The sequence below is a fragment of the Dendrobates tinctorius genome, unplaced genomic scaffold (assembly GCF_039654945.1).
Source record: "Dendrobates tinctorius isolate UK_male_01 unplaced genomic scaffold, ASM3965494v1 ptg000090l, whole genome shotgun sequence".
In the NCBI taxonomy this organism is placed as follows: domain Eukaryota; kingdom Metazoa; phylum Chordata; class Amphibia; order Anura; family Dendrobatidae; genus Dendrobates; species Dendrobates tinctorius.
This window is the reverse complement of record NW_027361758.1, coordinates 12964310-12983455: the sequence shown is the minus strand read 5'-3', so window position 1 is coordinate 12983455 and position 19146 is coordinate 12964310. Positions and strand designations below refer to the sequence as shown.

At 44.5% G+C, this 19146-nt stretch overlaps 1 protein-coding gene across 15 annotated transcripts in view; it reads left to right on the top strand.

Annotated features, from left to right (window-relative positions):
* NCOR2 (nuclear receptor corepressor 2) overlaps nt 1–19146 on the top strand; it is a 545344-nt gene that overhangs the window by 130285 nt on the left and 395913 nt on the right. The window lies entirely within an intron of this gene.

Below are 19146 nucleotides of genomic sequence, written 5' to 3'. Positions count from 1 at the left end.
GTAGTAAGCACATCACATATTTATGGTAACATGACTGCCCGCTCACTTTGCACGTGCACAGTGACTGCAGACTTGACGCTTAAGCCTGGACAATCCCTTTATCCGCCCTTCAGGGACAGGAACCTACAGATAAAAAGGGCGGTACCTCTCCTCCACTTCAGTTGGTTACAGAGCATCAGAGGGTCTCCAGGTTAGTTAAACAACAGAAATATATGCACAATATTATAGTATTGCTTATTTATCAGAAGCACCGTGCTTAAACGGAAACACTCTACGAACAGTAAAACGTGTTCACCACACTCGTGAAGGGGAGGGGAATAAGCGGGTGCTGTCATGGGTTCCGAGAAACACCGTTATAGGTGAGTAACTAAGCTATTCTCTCTCACCCATGACAGCACCATGAAGAGAATTACAGAGATTGGTAGCTTAGGGAGGGACCACTGCATGAAGGACTCTTCTCCCGAAGGTCATGTCAGACGTAGAGCCTAGATCTAATCGATAGTGTCTGAAAAAGGTTGAAGGTGATGACCAGGTTGGCTGCCTTACAGATTTGTTCTATCGATACCTCAGATCTTTCAGCCCATGAGGTCGCCATCGCTCTTGTGGAATGGGCTCTCAACCCTTCCGGGATGGTATTTCCACTGGATGAATGTGCCAGGGCAATCGCATCCCTTATCCACCTTGCCAGGGTTCTCTTGGATGCTTTGAGTCCCTTCCGAGGTCCCTGGAAACACACAGAGAGAAAGCCTTCCTTCCTATATTTTTTGGTGGCCTCTAGATACTGTACTAGGCACCTCTTCACATCTAAGGTGTGGAATTTTTCTTCTCCCTTATTTTTAGGATTTGGGCAGAAGGCAGGAAGGACTACCTCTTGGGACCCATGAAAATGTGATGACACTTTTGGTAGATAGGCCGGGTCAGGTTTTAAAATGACTATTCTCTAGAATTTTTGTAAAAGGTGGCCCTGCTGATAAAGCTTGAATATCGTTCACCCTGCGAGGTGATGTTAGTGCCACCAGAAGCACTGTTTTTAACGACAGGATTTTTAGGGATGCCGAGTGAATAGGTTCGAACGGAGGGCCTGTTAGTGTGGACAGTACAAGATTCAGGTCCCATGGCGGTAATCTTTGACCAGCTATTGGCCTAGATCTGGTTACGGCCTTAATAAATCTTGCCACCTAAGGATTACCTGCCACATCATGGTTATAAAGGGCGGCCAAAGCCGCTACTTGCACCTTTAATGTGTTGATCGCTAGACCCTCTTCTAGGCCCCTTTGTAGAAATTCTAGGATCTTATCAATGTGAACCCCGTCCTGAACCTTTACCCCCGAAGTGGATAAGAATTTTTTCCACGTTCTCCCATACGCTCTCATCGTAACCGGTTTTCTACTTTTATGTAACGTAGTTATCAGGTTCTCTGAAAACCCTCTGTCTCTCATCAGCGCCCTCTCAAATTCCATGCAGTTAAATGGAGGTTTCCTGCCTGAGGGTGTAACACTGGGCCCTGCGATCAGCTACCAAGAGCATTCTTAGCCAGGAGAACCAGGTTCTTTTGGGCCAGAAGGGGGACTATTAAAATCATTCTTGCCCCGTCCTCCCTGACTTTTGTTAGGTCTGGTGGAATAAGCATGATCGGGGGAAAGGCATATGTTTAGCTCTGGGTGCCTTCATGCTCCCATGGACACAGAGCCTGAGGATTCCCCCTGGGGTCTAGGGAGCAGAAAGTTTTCACTTTTTTGTTTCTGAAGTCGGCGAACAGATCTATGTCCGGGGCCCCCCACATTTTTACAATCTGCTGAAAAACGGACCACTTTAGGACGCATTCCCCTTGCCGTAATTGGGTGCGGCTCAGAAAGTTTGCTGTTTGATTCTCCGTGCCTCAGATGTGTAGCACTGACAGAGATAGCAGGTTTGCCTCTGCTAGTTTGAGCACTCTGCAGGATGTGTCCATTAGGGCTCGGGACCTGATTCCCCCTGACGATTTATGTAGGCTACTGTGACTCGATTGTCCGAAAATATGCGGACATGATGACCTTGGATCAGGGGTAGGAAGTGTGTTAACGCGTAGTCCACTGCTAAGAGCTCTTGCTGATTTAAGGAAGTTTCTAATTCTTGACCTCCCCACGCACCCTGAGCCACCTCGTTGTTCATGTGTGCTCCCCATCCTGTGGGACTGGCGTCCGTGGTAACTATGTGTGTTTTTGTTACCCAGGGGATCCCTTTGGAAAGGGTGTCTTGGTTTCTCCACCAGGCTAGGGAATGAGTAGTTTTTGAATTTAGGGTAATACGACCCTCTAGGTGTCCCCCTACTGCTGACTGGTTGGATAGTACGTCCCACTGGAGATCTCTCGTGTGTAACTGAGCCCATTGGACTGCTGGCAGGCAGGCGGAGAGAGAACCCAGCAGTGACATAGCTTTCCTTAGTGTCATGGAGGGATTTTGGATTGCTTTTGTTACAATTTGAGCAATTTTCTCCTTCTTGCAGTCTGGGAGGCGGCACTCCTGAATGTTTGAGTCCAGTGTTAGACCCAAGAATTCCTGCACTCTGCTGGGCTCCAATCTTGATTTTTTTCAGATTTAGGAGCCAGCCCAGGCCCTGTAGAGTGTCCATCAACCTGTCCCTCTGTTCCTGGCATTTTTGAGTCTAGCTGCTTGCTATTAAAAAATCGTCTTGATACAGAATTATTATTATGTCTTGCTCCCTTATATGGGCCATAATTTCCGCTACTATTTTGGTAAATTCCCGTGGATCTACAGATATTCCGAACGGCAAGGCTCTGTACTGGAATTCTTTTACCTCGCCCTTTACCGAGGCGGCTAACCTGAGATATTTCCTGGAGTCTTTGTGAATGGGGACGTGATAATAGGTGTCGCTGAGATCTAACACCGTCATGAAGCAGTTCAGGAACAGGATTTTGGTGGTGGACCTGATCGATTCCATTTTGAAGCTTTGATTCCTGACGTATCTGTTTAATTTTCTTAGATTTATGATTGTCTGAAACGTGCCGTCTGGCTTGGTCACCAGGAAAAGAGGGGAGTAGAATCCCCTGCCCCTTTCCTGCAGGGGAAACTCCTTGAGGACTACTTTTTTTACCACGCTTAGGACCTCTCTTTCTAGGGTTTCCTGCTCTTGCGTACTGGATCTCAGCGGAGTGATTACATACTTTTGAGGTGGGAGAGGGAGAAAGTCTATTCTTAAGCCCATAACAGTGTCCCAGCGATCCCACCAATGATCGGACATGATGGGATCGCTGGGACATCGTTAGGCTGATCGCTGGTGAGCTGTCACATACACAGCCCCAGCGATCAGGACCAGCGACGCTGGACGCTGGTTTCTAATGTAAACGTCGGGTATCCAGGAGCCGTGGCTCCTGGATACCCGCTGTTTACCTTGGAAACCGGCGCGCACGCTGGTTTCCAAGGTAAACATCGGGTATCTAGGAGCCGCACGACTCCTGGATACCCACTGTTTACCTTGGAAACCAGCGTGTACGCTGGTTTCCCAAGGTAAACAGCGGGTATCCAGGAGCCGTGGCTACTGGATACCCGATGTTTACATTAGAAGCCAGCGTCGCTGATCGCTGGTCTCTCGCTGCCACACGCAGCGATGCGCGCTGGCCAGCGGGAGACCAGCAATTGAAAAATGGTCCTGGCCGATGCTGCACGATCAGCGATAACCGGTAGGGGGGCCGGTCGCTGATCCCCCGTCACACACAGCAATCTCGCTGGCGAGATCGCCGTGTGTGATGGGGCCTTTAGGCCCTCCTGGATTAGGTTTACTATACAAGGGTTGTTTGAGATTCTCTTCCAGGCTGGCAGGAAAAGGGATAACCTTCCCCCCACCCTGGGCAAACTGTCACTTGGAGGGCTTTTTGTCTCGGGACGAGTTACCAAAGAGGAACCCTCTATCTCTTCTCTTGTCATCCCACTTTTGTTCCCTCGGTGGTCTCCTCTGAGAAAACTTTCTATTCCGAAAGGGCCTTTTAAATGCTGCAGGCCCCAAATTTGGGAACCCTTTCTTCTTGTCCCCCGCTTTCTGGAGGATGTCGTCTAACGTCTCCCCAAATTCCAAAAAGGAATTTCCTTTCACAGGGGATTGAGCACAGTTTCATTTTGATCTGTAGGTCCCCTGGCCAACTTTTAAGCCATAGTGTTCTACAGGCTGCATTTGAGCGTGCTGCTGCCTTGGAGGATAACCGGACTGAATCGGCCAATGAGTCCGCTAAGAAGGCAGCCGCTTCCCTTTTTACTGGGATAGAGTCAAGGATTTTATCCCTTGGCGTCCCTTCCCTTAGTTGCTTTTCAAGTTGGGTCAACCCAAACCATTAGGGCTCTTGAGGTAGATGTTGCCGCTATGGCTGGCCTGAGGTTACCTCCAGCTGATTCCCATGCCCCTTTAAGAAAGGTATCTGCCTTTTTATCTAGGGGATCCCTGAGGGTGCCCATGTCCTTAAAGGGAAGGGCGAATTTCTTTGAGGCCTTTGCGATGGCTACGTCGAGCTTCGGGGCTTTATCCCAAGATGTAGATGCCTCCTCCTCAAAGGGATATTTTCTTTTAAGGGAAGGGACAGTGGTGTTTTTCCTGTCCGGTTTATCCCATTCTTTGTTGATTAGGCTGTGAACATTTTTCATTTAGCGGGAACACTCTCCGCTTTTTCTGGCCTAGTCCCCCGAACATTGTCCTGGACTGTTTTTTATCGGGCCTAAGGTCCAACACCCCCATGGTAGACCTTACCGCTTTCACTAGCTTGTCTACCTCTTCTAGGGGAAAGCAGTGACACCCCTCTGTTTCTTCGTCTGAGGATGAGGAGCCGAATTCTGAGGTTTTAGACGCGATTTCTCCCGACGTCGAAGAGTCCGACTGGGTAGTCACTATTGTGTCTTTCTTTTTTGATTTTGTCCCTGTGCTTAAGGGCTGTAAGGGCACTCTGAATCTCCGATTTGATTGCGGCTCTTAGGTCAGAGGCGAAATCCGGAGTTTCCTGACAGAGGATTTCTTTTGTACAAGACTCAGAGTTTTTTTTCTCCCAAGATATAGGTAGGGGTCTAGTACAAGTGGGGCATTCCCTATTCTTCTTTTTCCCCTTCTTCTTTCCCTAGTAAGGGAAAGGAATATTATTACAATGGTGAACATTCACGAAGATCACTCACTCAGAAGTATGCGGCTGCAGGTACCAATTCGGGAGATGGAGTCAGGTCCTGTACAGGCTGATCGCCTGGTGGCGATTTGCTCCTTGCAGCTGACGTGCTACGCTGCGTGGAGTGACTGCTGGAACGGCCATTCCTGTTGCGTTCCTTTTGGCGATGGTGGTGGTGCTGGTGCTGCTGCCTGGCTTGCTGCTCCTCTTGCTGGTCGCTATCCCCCATTGTTCAGGATCACTTCCAGCCAGAAGTGTTTCTGGCCCCACCATTTTAAATTTCCCGGCGTGTGACGTCACCGCTCCCATCCTGCACCGCGTTCGCTGGGGAGACCACTCCTGCGCATGCGCTGGTTCCCGGGATCCGGAAGCCTGTCTCTATTTCCGGGGCGGCCGCCATCTTGGTACACCTCTGTACCATGGCGCCACCCGCATGTTTGCCGTGTCCCTGCGAGCCCCGACCTCCTCTCCCGCCCGGCGGCTCCGACGTCTCCCGCCCGCTCACCTGGCAGCCCGCATCGGCCCCAGCAGTGGTGGCTTCGGGCACCGCACCTCCCCATGACGGGCCTCCCCGCTGCCATGAATCGGTCAGGCCGGCCCCGGATCCGGATTACGACGGACAGGTAGGTACCGTCCTGTGGGTCACCCGTCAGGGACAGGAACCCAACTGAAGGTGGAGGAGAGGTACCGCCCTTTTTATCTTTAGGTTCCTGTCCCTGAAGGGCGGATCCCATCTCTCTGTGGTGCTGTCATGGGTGAGAGAGAAATAACATTTCTTAAACGTTTCTGAGCGTTTTTAGATTTCTTCACACATTGCATTTTTTTTTTTTTTCCTAAATTTGCAGCATGTCTGTTGGTTTTTGTTTTTTATTTTGCCATGGGTTAAAAAACACTGAAAAAAACTTACAAAATATACGTAAAAGCATGCGTATTTTCTACAGCATTTTTCCTACCAACAGTTTTTTTTTTTTTTTTTGTGCAATAAAAAAAAATCTACTGCAAGTACTCAACGCATTCACATGACCTTCAAGTAAATTTTTTTTTTTTTTTTTTAAATACCTGAGATCACTCTTGCAGCCACAAGTTTCTGTTCACATCACGCTCCAGGTATGTGTATCGGGAGTATTCACTGGCAGGGTCCAAGTATGCCATACAACTGTCCTCCGCAGTTTAAGAAACAAATATGCTATGAGGTATACATTATTATTATTATTATTATTATTATTATTATTATTATTATTATTATTATTATTTTTTTGTACAGTGCCACACTGAATAGGAAAACCGCTGTTTGCTGCACTTTCGTATTCAGTAAAGAATGGCATGACGAGTTCAGAGTCTGGGCTTAAAGGTACCGTCACATTTAACGAAGCACCAGCGATCCCGACAACGACACGACCCAGTCAGGATCGCTGGTGCATCGCTAAATGTTTGCTAGTGAGCTGCGACATAGCAGCGGTCATTACTTACCTGTCAGACGCGGCCAATGGGACATAATATAAAACAAACCTGGCATAATATGATTATACATACCTTTCTTATATTATATATTAGGTGTAATGAATGAAGCAACAGATGGCCAGAAAACCTTCTAGTTTTGTTTTAAGACCTGTATACAATGTACAAGTGATGAACTTTACATATTCCAAGAGATCTTTCCGATAATTATCACTATTGGCGACAAATTCAGGAAATGTGTATATTACTCGCACACCTATTGCTAGGCAACAACTTGCTCTTCCCTCCAGCTGTGGGTGTCATGTCCTCTGATTGATGTGTTTTTTTGTTTTTGAGTCTGCCTTTGTTCATTGATGTTTGTCATGTGGTGTGAATACTATAATTATAACTAGGATTAGTGAATGGATTGGCAATGTATTGTATACGTGGCCGCTATGTGCTCCGGTAGACCTCTATTTTAATGTCCTCAGACATAGAATATTAGAGTTGGAAGGGACGTCCAGGGTCATCGTGTCCAATCTCCTCTGCTCAATGCAGGAGTCACTAAATCATCTCGGACAGACGTCTGTCCAGCCTCTGTCTGAAGACTTCCATTGAAAGAGAACTCTAAAACAGTCCCCCCCCCGTCCCCCCCTTTGAGGTGTCAAACCCCGGTCTCTGGCGTGAAAAGGGGGGATATTTACCACTATACTAACGAGGATTTACTGTGCAATACAGGTATAGTGTATAGAGAATTATTACAATACATATTTGTAGATTGTAAAATGAATGAGTAGGTGATGGGCCTAAAATCCCAACCCAACCAGAGGATTTATATACCACACCACATGGTCAACCAGACTTGGACTCATTTTCCTATTTCACATATACAGTGGAGAAAATAAGTATTTGATACATTGCCGATTTTGCAAGTTTTCCCACCTATAAAGAATGGAAAAGTCTGTAATTTTTATCCTAGGTACACTTTAACTGAAAGACAGAATCTTAACCCCTTAGTGACAGAGCCAATGTGGTACTTAATGACCAAGCCATTTTTTACAATTCTGACCGCTGTCACTTTGAGGTTATAGCTGATTCTGATGATTTTTTGTGACTTATTTTTCTTCATGCTGGTGGTACAATTTCTTTGCTATAACTTGCATTCATTTATGAAAAAACGGAAATTTGGCAACATTTTTGAAAATTTTACAATTTTCAAACCTTTTAATTTTTGTACCCTTAAATCAGCCTGGTGTCACACACAAAATGGTTAATAAATAACATTTCCCACATGTCAACTTTCCATCAGCACAATTTTGGAAACATGTTTGTTTGTTTTTTTTGTTAGGACATTATAAGGGTTAAAAGTTGACCAACGATTTCTAATTTTTCCAACAAAATTTACAAAACCATATATTTTTTTTTTTTCTAGGACCACCTCACATTTGAAGTGAGTTTGGGGGGTCAATATAACAGAAAATACGCAAAAGTGACACCATTCTAAAACCTGCACCCCTCAAGGTGCACAAAACCGCATTCAAGAAGTTTATTAACCCTTCAGGTGCTTCACGAAAACTAAAACAATGTGGAAGGAAGAAATTAACATTTTTTACTTTTTTGTAAAAAAAAAAAAAATTTACTGTGGAGCTAATTTTTTTATTTTCACAAGGGTATCAGGAGAAAATAGACCACAACATTTGTTGTGCAATTTCTCCTGAGCTGTGCACTCTTATTTGTTAAGGTATAACCTTGTCTTATTACATAGAATGTAAGTCCGCAAGGACAGGGTCCCCTCCCCTCTGTACCAGTCTGTCATTGTAAATTTGTTTACTGTTAATGATATCTATAACTTTGTATGTAACTCCCCCCCCCCCCCCCCCCCCTTCTCATGTACAGCACCATGGAATTAATGGCGCTATATAAATAATAATAATAAATAATTATTATGCCTATGACATTATAAATATGACTTTTTTTTCTACAACCCTATTTGGATGCTATGATTTAAATTCTTATTGAATAAGTAGCAATATGTTTACAATAGCGCACTATGCACTTTAAGCATTGTAGGGTAAATGGACTTATACATAATTATCAAAAGTAAATATTATTGTGTCCATCATTTTACAATGAAGAGTTAGGCTACGTTTACACGTCGTGTTTTTTTGGCGGTTTTAAACGCGATTTTGCAGCGAAAAATAAGCATCCCATGCAGTCCTATGGAATTCCGCAATGCTGTGCTAATGCTGCGCTTTTTTCCGTGGCGGTATCACTTCGCGGTAAAAAGCGCGCAGCATGCTCATTAATTTAGCGGAATCGCGGCGATTCCGCCCACATAGGAATGCATTGTTCTGCTTACTTTCCGCATGTGGCTGTGCCCACCATGCGAAAAGTAAGCAGAACATTTGCGGATGGTACCCACGTTCCGGAGGAGAGGAGACTGTCCTCCGGGCTGTGGGTACCATATCCCTGTAAAAAATAGAATTAAAATAAAAAAATATTGTTTTTCTCACCTTCCGGCTTCCCGCGCAGCCTTCCCGCCTCTCTCCAAGCTCCCGGCATCTTCCGGTCCAAGTAATCCTTTGCGAGAATGACCGCGATGATGTCCCGCGGTCATTCGCGCAAAGGATTATTGGGACCGGAAGATGGCGGGAAGGCTGCGTGGGACGCCGGTAGGTGAGAATAACAATATTTTTTTTATTATTTTTTTTTACATTTTATCTTTTACTATTGATGCTGCATAGGCAGCATCAGTAGTAAAAAGCTGGTCACACTAGTCAAACACTGTTTGACGAGTGTGACCAACCTGTCAATCAGTTCTCCAAGCGATGCTACAGATCACTTGGAAAACGCTAGCATTCTGCAAGCTAATTACGTTTGCAAATTGCTAGTTTTTCCACGGGAAAATTGCGGGATTTTAAAATGCGATTTTCCCGCGGAATGGAATTCTGGAATTCTCGCGGTAACTTCCGCGAGAGTTCCGCTGCGTGTGAACGTAGCCTTAGAGATATATCTATTATTTGCTCCATGATTAGCGGTTCTCAGGGTCTGTGTGCCCTATTAACAGCAGCACTGTGTACAACATATGTACTGTTCACCAATTGTGTGTCCCTAATTTATCTTTCACCTGTGTTGTTTTGATTGATTTTAATTAATAAAGTTTACTATTTTTGATACTTTGGACTAGTACATCTTTTTTGTTGCCTTTGGCAATTGTCTTCCTACAATAAAAATTGCGGACCTCTCCATTCTCTGTAGGTGGGAAAACTTGCAAAATCGTCAGGGTATCAAATACTTATGTTCCCAACTGTTCATGTTAAGGGTGAAGTCCAACAGGATAGAGTTGTGGTCTTCTGAGTGTCAGATTTAGTTTGGAACAAATGTTTCTGTTGAAGGAATGGCCATGTCATAGTTGGTATGTCGGACAGCCTCATATTTCCCTCTACTTGTAATCGCTTACATGCCTGGCGAAGGTAGAGAAGGTAATTCTGATAAAGAAGACACAAGGAAGCAATGATGGGTGTGAAAAAAGTTAATGAAAAAATATATGCATTTTCAGCTTTTCGGATGAATCTGTACTAATGTAAGTGAAATGTGTTCTCTTATTATAAGGCCACTTTCATGGAGCAGATATGAACTTACTCTATATTCTGTGGTCTGAGCCTTGTTTCAGCAAGTGCGCAGGTCTGCCTCACACGAATGATTACAAGCCATTGATCTGTTACTTAGGGCCCCGTCACACATAGCGATCTCGCTAGTGAGATCGCTGCTGAGTCACAAGTTTTTTGACACAACAGCGATCTCACCAGCGAGATCGCTGTGTGTGACAACGATCAGCGACCGGCCCCCCCTGCCGGTATCGCTGCAAGAAACCTCTGGACATTTTTTTATCGGCGCTGATCTCCCACTGGCCAGCATGCATCGCTGCGTGTGACAGGCGGGAGACCAGCGATCAGCTGGTAACTAACGTACACATCGGGTATCCAAGGGATGCTCGTCCCTTGGATACCTGATGTGTACGCTAGTTACCAACGAGTTACAGGTGCCGCCGCCTCACGCTGGGGACCAGGAGCCCGCGGAGTGTGTACCTGCCGCCGCTGCACGCTGGGGACCAGGAGGCAGCAGGATGCCGCCAGGAGAGGCCGGGGATGCAGGCGCGCCCTCTGCTGGTGGAGGACTGGAACAGCAGGCACACTTGTCCGCTGCTCACGGGCTCGCTCCTCACCTCGGCGTTGGCGTGCTGATCACTGGTGAAGCTGTCTGTGTGACAGCTCACCAGCGATCACATAGCGACTTACCAGCGATCCTGCCACGTTATCGTTGTCGGGATCGCTGGTAAGTCGCTATGTGTGACTCCAGCTTTAGTTGTAGTAGCCTCAGGAGGGAAGTGTTGCTTTTTTTTTTTTTTTTTTTTCTAATTTGCACTTTTTTTTGTGTATTTTATATTTGGGTTTCCTGTTCTTGGCAGCCCACCGAAGACAGTTTAGAAGAGACCACATCTATGAACAGGGTGATAGGATTTAAGAAAAAAACACCTTTGTTGTAACGGAAAGCCTTCTGATATCAATTACTTCATTGTGTACAGTGTGCAGGTAACATTTCACTAAATTTCCCTGGCAAGATTTTCCAAGAGAACCTTGAGTTACAGACTAAATGTCTTGGGGCTTTATGGATCACATAAAGGTTATATTTCTAAAAACACAAAGAAAAGAGGAAATAAGAATCAACAAGGATCCACATAAATTAATTTTTTCATTAATTATGAATTATAGCCCCGAATCTGGTTTTAACATATTCAGCCCATATTCGAACACTACTCGTGACGAATGTCTTATGATCGGTTCTGAACATATTCGGTAATTTCTACTCCCATTGACTCTAATGACGTTCGGCAGTGTTCGACGAATATTGCAAAAACAATCTTCAAATCCGATCATATTCAATCCGAATTCGAACAAATTCACTCATCACTAGTCCTGACGTGGTTATGTAATGGTTACGTGTGACTGGACACACCGCCTCCAGCAGGGCGAATTTATATGACACATGCAACCCTGGATATACCGCCTCCAGTAAGGCGAATTTAAATAATAAGACGTGCAGCCGGATACACCGCCTCCAGCAGGCGAATTTCAGAAATACACATAAAACCGGATACACCACCTCCAGCAGGGCGAATTTAAATAATAACGGGAAACACCAGGAAAACAATTACAATGGTGGGCCCTGCGATAGGGAACGGGGACGTGGAGACCTCCTGCACTCCCCTGAGTCAGTGTCACTACACTCCTACCGATCCCTAGGCTGGTTCCGCACCGGGCGCCGCTCAGGATACCTTTAAACCCTAGCTTGCCCTGCACCTACCCCTTTCTAGTGAAATGGCCGGTGCAGAGACTAATCCCACCACTGCACTGAAACACACATAAAGGAAAGGCACAAACAGGGAAACACCACTTAGCTTTACTCTGTTACACTTGCTCCTGGCAACAGAGTCCACCACCAGAATGCAGCTCTTCACCTGAGACGCTGCCACCAAGCTCTGTCAGAGCTGCAAGGAAATCCCCTCTGACTCCTTCCACACCAGGGCTCTGACCGTGCTGCAAGGAGCTCTCTCCAGCTCCTCTCTCCACCAAGGATGGTTGGAAATGAATACTATCACCAACGCTGATTGCAACACCTGTGACTCTTTTATAGCAGAGCCAGCAATCACACCTGCACTATAAACATGTGCACTTAACTAAAGAAACAGAGTGCAATGACGCTCACCACCACCGGGGGCAAATTTAGAACAAACGACACCACAGTGCAATAATCCTAATGGCCACCAGGGGCAAAAAACCACGCTTAAGCACACAGCTTTAGGAAAAAAAAAAAAAGGTTACATGTGCTTTTAACTGTCATCATCCAACCTGGATCATGACAGGTTATTATTGGCACCATTGGTTATTATACCCACCAACACAACAAACTTCTCAGTGACAGTTCTTAGGCCTGTTTCACACATCCGTTTTTTCCCTTCAGTCAAAATCCGCCAAATTTTAAAAAAACGGATCCGCCAAAAAAGGGGCGGATCCATTTTTTCCCCCATAGACTTACATTATTGGCGGATGTTGACTGACGGTCGTCCGTCCCACCCGTTTTTTTACAGATCCGCCAAGATTTTAGCGGCTCCCGGGCGGATGAAACGGACCCTGCAACGTTTTTTTGCTTTGACGGTCCTCTAATTCCAGCATTAACCCATAAATGCTGCTGCGGGAGCCGCTAAAATTTCTCTCTCTCTCTCCTCACCCGTCCCTCCCGCGATATCGCGCTCTTCCAGCTCCCGGCTACTCCAGCTCCCGTGATATCCCGATCGCGCTACTCCTATCGCGCTCCTCCCGCGATATCGCGTTCCTCCCAGCTCCCGCGATATCCCGATTGCGCTACTCCAAATCCCGCGATATCCCTCTCCCAGTCATGCTCCACCTAACGCGATCTACATGCAATTCGCGACCGCTGCAGTCGCTTTAAATTTGGCCGCATCGCTTCTCCCACGGATCCTTCATACTACGTGCTCTGCTGACATCCGTCCGTCACTGATCCGCTGGTTTCAACCTTTGGCGGATTTCAACTGACCACCGATGACGGAGGTATGAAACAGGCCTTACTAAAACAAGGCATATTTCCCCTTAAAGAGATACAGACATCAGGATTTTATGTCTCAAACTAATGGCATGTATGTGAATGTGCTTTAATGCTGATTAAATTCTCACCTTTCTTATAGAAATCCATTTTGCTGTTTTAGAGAAATCCATAGTTGAAATTGTATACTAATGAGTTACAAGTGCAGTGGGCGGGAACTGCACTTACAGCTCTCCTGCTCCCTTTGCCTATTCCCTGCCCACTACCTGCCTCCTGTCTCTGACAGGTCATTCAAATCTATAGAGACCAAGAGACAGCGAGTAGGGAAGAGGCAGAGAGACAGAGGAGTGGTAATTTCAGCTTCCGCCCACTGCACTTGCAACTCATAGCATACAATTTCAACTATAGATTTGTCTAAAATAGCAAAATGGATTTCTGTAAGAAAAGAGAGGAATTAATCAGCAGTAATGCCCCTTTAAATACAAATGTAGCAAATAGAAAGCTGAAAGAAAAACTATAATAAATCAATATACAGTATAATGTATTTTCATGTTTTGCCATATGAGTACTAGAAAAAAAAAACCTAAAACTGAAAAGCAATTAAAGGTGCGTTGCATGGCATGGGTTAACTAAATTTCCTACATTGTCCTCTAGGGCCTGGTACTAGACATAGCCCGCTCGATTACTTTAGTTTAGGATTTAAAGTCATTTTCCAAGATGTTTGAAAATGATCCCACAGTTATGAATGTTGCCAAAAAAGTTAAGTAATTCATACTCTGCACTTTGCCTCCGTGCCACCCTATCTTCCCTGTTGATTCTTCTTTTAGTTTTAGTTGCAGTATTCATGCCCCATGTACTCCAAGTGGCCACTCCAATCACTGGCCTCAGCAGTCTGTTATGTACCTCTGAGGTCAAACAAATTAATAATTTGGTATTAAAGGGGTTGTACAGTCTCAATCTTCAAGTCTGCAGACCCTCTATGTGACTTCAGACTTGTGAATCTTCACATCATGCTCATTGCATGCTGTGAGGATTCCCCAATGCCGACGCTGGCAGAGGAGGAGGCTTGCAAGTATGCAATTTGCGTACGTGTGATCACATGCCTACTAGGCTATACTGTATCTGGCCTCCCTGATTCACAATGACACACTGAAGATTTCTTTACATATGTTTTATTTGCAATATAAAACATAGGATCTAAATTGGTGAGGAAAACTGTCTTGTTCCCACATGGTGTAAACGCTGCATTTTTTTTTTTTCCTACACTTTGCTTTAACACTTTATGCAAAATTATTTGATTCCATTAAAACTAATGCCCACTGTGTTTTAAAAACCACTGTTGAACTGTATTTATTTTTTATTCTTTTTTGTAGTCTTTCTCCTATATGCTTCCATGAAGACCTTGAAAAAATACATGGAATAGCCGATTCCTTTTTTCCAAGTGCAGTATCTCTGAGTAAACGACACAAAAAAGCACAAACCATGGCAAATCTGCTCTTAAAATAAAAAAAAAAAAAAAAAAAAAAAAAAGGGTAAACTCCTTATTAAACATGCAATAATTCAAAGCAGATTGCCTATTTTGGTGTGGACACTTTTTTGGCTATATTATATTTTTTTTAGTCTATCTAGTGTACAGCCTTTTTTTCTGAAACAGTTGCTCACACGAAACATTCTCTTCTCAAATCCATTTGCACTTGAGCACCTGGGAACATTCTCTAAAAATAAGCATTTGCAAATCTTTTGAAAGTGTACGATAGCCTGTTATTCTGACGGAATTGAAATTTTCCCATTTTATCAGTGCAAACTATTAGTGAAGAGTAGACCTGTGATTCTGATTGGCATGCTTGAGCTCCAGAAATAAAGGGGTATTCTATTTTGGATAAATTTATGATGTTTTTGTACAGTAAAAATGTATAATATTTTATACTTCTACTTTTCTGTACCAGTCTGAGAGTCATGAAGCTCTCTGCTTACTGTCATTCATTAGAGACCTGAAAGAGTAACTGTCATTTTAATAAATCAATAGCACATGTGAAAATAAGAAATTTTGTAATATATCTTCTCAGGGAAATCTGCTTTTTTTCACCACCTGATTTGATCTTTTACTCTCAATTTTCAAATCTGTATTCCGTAAAGACAGAATTTTTCATTGCAGAGATGGGACATGACAGTTGGTACTTATAAAATTCTATGGCGGAGTATTTATTTAATAATTTAGAGATTTTACTGGTGAATTTTGAGAATGAAAGATCAGTTCAGGAGAAGAAAAAAAATAGTAATTTCAGTTTGAATATGCATTGGAATAAGAGTCTATCGCATTCATGGTATTGTTTTGTGTCTGCATATTGTCTTTTCGTGATGTATTGTTTTTATCTCCTGGTACATGCATGTTGTTGAAGTGCTTTCACAAAGCGTTGCATCTACTCACATTGAGATTTAATTAATAATTAGCACTGACTTTTTCACTTGTTTACTTCAGGAAAGGTTTTTAAACCTCCAGTCATGCTAACCATGATTAAAATCAGAGTGTCGAAACACATCGGTTGGTAGCTCTCTGGAATTTATATTTTGTCCGCATTGTGCCTGTTATTTTTCCATTAAAGACAAAGTTTTATATTTTTCTACGCTGGATTACCTTCTTTTCTTCATGTATTATCCTTTTATGCAAGGCTTCTCATCCTTATTGTATGCATGGCTCCTCATCCCGATCCTTGTCTGCATGGCTCCTCATCCCGATCCTTGTCTGCATGGCTCCTCATCCCGATCCTTGTCTGCATGGCTCCTCATCCCGATCCTTGTCTGCATGGCTCCTCATCCCGATCCTTGTCTGCATGGCTCCTCATCCCGATCCTTGTCTGCATGGCTCCTCATCCCGATCCTTGTCTGCATGGCTCCTCATCCCGATCCTTGTCTGCATGGCTCCTCATCCCGATCCTTGTCTGCATGGCTCCTCATCCCGATCCTTGTCTGCATGGCTCCTCATCCCGATCCTTGTCTGCATGGCTCCTCATCCCGATCCTTGTCTGCATGGCTCCTCATCCCGATCCTTGTCTGCATGGCTCCTCATCCCGATCCTTGTCTGCATGGCTCCTCATCCCGATCCTTGTCTGCATGGCTCCTCATCCCGATCCTTGTCTGCATGGCTCCTCATCCCGATCCTTGTCTGCATGGCTCCTCATCCCGATCCTTGTCTGCATGGCTCCTCATCCCGATCCTTGTCTGCATGGCTCCTCATCCCGATCCTTGTCTGCATGGCTCCTCATCCCGATCCTTGTCTGCATGGCTCCTCATCCCGATCCTTGTCTGCATGGCTCCTCATCCCGATCCTTGTCTGCATGGCTCCTCATCCCGATCCTTGTGTTATGATGAGTCACCGAAGGAGGAAAAAACAAAATACCAGCTAAGTCCAGAAAAACCAGAGAGGTTGGCAGCTATCGGATTGCAGACCCCTGAACCTATCCACAACAACTAGCAGTAGCCGTGGGGGGTTCCTTCGGTGCCCTAGACCCCTCGATCACAGCCGTAGAACTACATAGCCTAAAGACAGGGGAAAAACGAAACTGCCCCAGGCAGACCCCAAAGCAATAGGCAGCCCCCAATATATAATGATGGTGAAGCAAGATGAAAACACTAACACAGATAGAAAGATAGGTTGAGCAAATGATGGGGCCCAAGCTAACTACATAGGACAGGATAGGAAAGCTGCTGTCTGCCATCCGCAAAAACCCTATCAAAATGAGCCAACCGACTGATAGGAAAAACAGGCCCTAAAGTCGCTAGGCTTCAAAAGACTATATCAGCACTCAGGTATATTCTGAAGACAGAGCAAAAGATCAACAGATCAGAGACAAAAATGGAATTCCGCTCACCCCCGGCCGGGGATGGCAGAACTCCCAGAAAACAAGGCAAAACAAAACTGAAGAGTACAAAGCAGAGCAGAAAAACGTAGCTTTGAGATGCGGGAATCAGACTGATCTCCAAGAATCCAGCAGGAAAATCACCAGCCAGGAAGAAGGGCGTTGGCAGCCTTATATCCAGTCCTCAATTCCAGCCACCCAGTCATCATCTAGCTGCCCAGGTGTTTGGTAATCAGCCTCACTACCTTCCTTCACCAGAGGAGGGAGTTCATCAGACCTCAATGGTGAAGGGAAAAATGAACTCACAACACCTTGTCTGCATGGCTCAGTTTTATAAAAATCAGCTTCTCTACATGTCTGACAGCCATTCCATTCCAGTGTCAGTTGAATTCCAACCAGAGGAGATCTCATTCTACTTAATGTCCTTCTGATTAGGTGATCACCTTAACCAAATCTTCTTTAATGAAGGAAAGAATAAAAAAAACTCTGCTGTGGTGTTTGCAATCCTCTTGTAATAGGACAAGCTGGATGGCAAAACAAGTGCTAGTAATATCCCAAAAGTAATAGGAATGAAAACATACTTTTTAACCTTGCCAAAGGAGTGGAAAAGAAAAGTCTTGAGTGAGGAAAAGAAGGGCTCAATTCTGGCTGTACTAGCAGAGGGAAACGGTGAGCGTCATGTAACCTCCATCCTTAAAATTTCTAAGACAGCAGTCCATTACAACAAGGTCAAGCAGCAGACATTGAGGACAATAAGGCTACAGACTGGCAGAGGGCGAAAAGACTCTCCACTAACCGGGATGACTGTCATCTTATTTGAATGTCACTCAGCAACCGCAGGATGACATCAAGTGACCTACAAAAGGAATGGCAGCTGGGGTGAAGTGCACCGCAAGAACAGTTCGTAACAAGCTCCTAGAGGCAGGGCTCAAGTCATGTAAAGCTAGAAAAAAGCCTTTCCTCAATGAGAAGCAAAGGAGAGCCAGGCTGCAGTTTTCCAAAGACCATTAGGATTGGACCATAGAGGACTGGAGTAAGGTAATCTTCTCTGATGAGTCTGATTTTCAGCTTTGCCCAACACCTGGTTGTCAAATGGTTATTCGGAGACCTGGAGAGGCGTACAAGCGACAGTGTCTTGCACCCACTGTGAAATTTGGTGGAGGATCGGTGATGATCTGGGGTTGCTTCAGCAAGGCTGGAATTGGGCAGGTTATTCTTTGCGAAGGACATCTGAATCAAGCCGCAAACAAGGTTTTCCTGGAAAAACAGTTGATTCCTTCTGCTCAGCCAATGTTCTCCAACTCTGAGGACTGTTTTTTCCAGCAGGACATTGCGCCATGCCACACAGCTAGGTTAATCAATGTGTGGATGAAGGACCACCACATCAAGTCCCTGTCATAGCCAGCCCAATCTCCAGACCTGAACCCCATAGAAAACTTCTGGAATTAAGAGGAAGATGGATAGTCACAAGCCATCAAACAGAGAAGAAATGCTTAAATTTTTGTACCAGGAGTGGCATAAGGTCACCCAAAAGCAGTGTGAAAGACTGGTGGAAAGCATGCCAAGACGCATGAAAGCTGTGATTTAAAAATCATGGTTATTCCACAAAATATTGATTTCTAAACTCTTCCTGAGTTAAAACATTAGTATTGTTTCTAAATGATTATGAACTTGTTTTCTTAGCATTATTTGAGGTCTGCAAGCACTGCATTTTTTTATTTTGACCATTTCTCATTTTCTGAAAATAAATACAAAATTTAATGCTTGGAAATTCGAAGACATGTCAGTAGTTTAGAGAATAAAAGAGCAATTTACATTTTGCTCAAAAATATACCTATAAAGCGAAAAATCAGACAAACTGAAATTTTTGCAGTGGTCTCTTAATTTTTGCCAGAGCTGTATTCACTTATATATGTTTTGTGTGTGTAAGCATTATATGTGAACATGGTATGTAATGATTTTATGGTCTTCGATGGAGAATTAAAAAGAGGTTGCATAAGGAAATGACATCACAATTCTTTTTGTTTTGTTTTTAAATAATATATTTTTATTTAGCTTACAAAAACGCATACAAATCTGCATGAAAATCCACC